This window comes from Frankliniella occidentalis, unplaced genomic scaffold (assembly GCF_000697945.3).
Source record: "Frankliniella occidentalis isolate FOCC.00 unplaced genomic scaffold, Focc_3.1 Scaffold1699, whole genome shotgun sequence".
NCBI lineage: Eukaryota > Metazoa > Arthropoda > Insecta > Thysanoptera > Thripidae > Frankliniella > Frankliniella occidentalis.
In genome coordinates, this window is record NW_026268799.1 from 10,114 (window position 1) to 11,489 (window position 1,376).

At 42.5% G+C, this 1,376-nt stretch overlaps 1 long non-coding RNA gene across 1 annotated transcript; it reads right to left on the minus strand.

Annotated features, from left to right (window-relative positions):
- Positions 1-890: 890 nt before the first annotated feature.
- On the minus strand, positions 891-1,370 carry LOC113210273 (uncharacterized). Its single transcript, XR_008012263.1, has 2 exons — positions 1,118-1,370; positions 891-1,027 (listed from the first exon to the last, which is right to left on the minus strand). It is a non-coding gene; the product is annotated as an uncharacterized LOC113210273 (long non-coding RNA).
- Positions 1,371-1,376: the final 6 nt, after the last annotated feature.

Consider the following 1,376-nt stretch of genomic DNA (forward strand, 5'->3'; position numbering starts at 1 on the left):
GACAAGTTAGAAAAATATTTTTAAAAATCGTCATTTTGGAAACCTGTGGTTTTTGATTTTTTAAAAATCCAATTTTTGAGCTTGAATGCTCTTCTTCGAACTTGATCTGTCTTTTTATGACACAAAACGACCCTAAAAATCCCAGGTCGCTAACTCAATTCGTTCTCCAGTTATCGTGATGACAGACAGACAGACACACAGACAGACAGACAGACGCGAAACTTTTTGATCATCACTGGAGTAATAGGCTTCGCTATCGCTCAGCCAATAAAGCGACATTGTGAATCCAATTTGACGACTCTTGGGGGAACGATATTAATTAAATCGCTCGTTTGGAGTGACTTTTCACGACATTTTTGGTTACGAATAAGACTCATTTTGAGTCATTTCGCAAAAATCACTCTAACAGAGCGATGAAGCTGATGCGTCGCTCCATTCGGGAAAGAAAGGTCACTCTACATTTTACAGTGCGACCGCGTAAAGACCGGAGTTGATAATTTGCTTCAAGATCTCCTAAGGTGTGTGTCCAAACGGTTTTGGCAAATGATCACACACAGAGCTCATTGATTCAGTAGCAAATGAAACGTATCACACATCACACCATTAAAATTTTAACTCGCTTGTGACATGTGATAGTTTTCCAGATAGTTGTGGGACAAGGGAAATTTGTAGAGACAAACTTGAGAATATTGTTTATTTTTATCTCAGTGTCATCTTGTGCAACTCATTCGTCCATTAAGGAAAATGTCGTGAACAATTTCACGTATATTCTGTTAAGAGAAACGTTCTGATTTTTTCTTCCGCAACATATTTCTTGTAAAAAGCCAGAAACTTTTTACAGTGCAGAGAGGTTGGGGTTTATGTTGTTAGTAAAAAGATATTTGCAGTGATTTAGAAAACTTGCAAACTATTTATTTCATATTTTGTGACATGAATGTGGCTCCGAAAGTCTTGAAAGTCTTTGTTGCCCAACGGTCGCTTCCAGATGGAGGAGTGCTGGGTCAGTCGGATATCCTCTGCAGGGACACTAGAATAGAAAAGGAAGTTATACTTTAAAAACACTTTTTCTTCAGCTCAAGTGTTTCGGTGTTGAATAAGAAAAGGCAGACACACTTACTGATAAATTAACGGTACAGGTAGGAAGAGCCGTAGCCAAGGCCGGAGTAGGCGTAGGGGTAGGCGCCGTAGGTGCTGACTCCGGAGTAGGCGGGGTAGGCAGAGTAGGCGCTGACACCAGAGTAGGCGGGGTAGGCGCCGGCGCTGTAGGTGCTGTAGGGTGATGCGATGTACTGGGCCGAGGCCACAGCCAGGACGGCGAAGACGAGGAGCAGGGACTTGAACATGGTGGCTGTTGGTGTTCGGTCTGGAGGACTGAT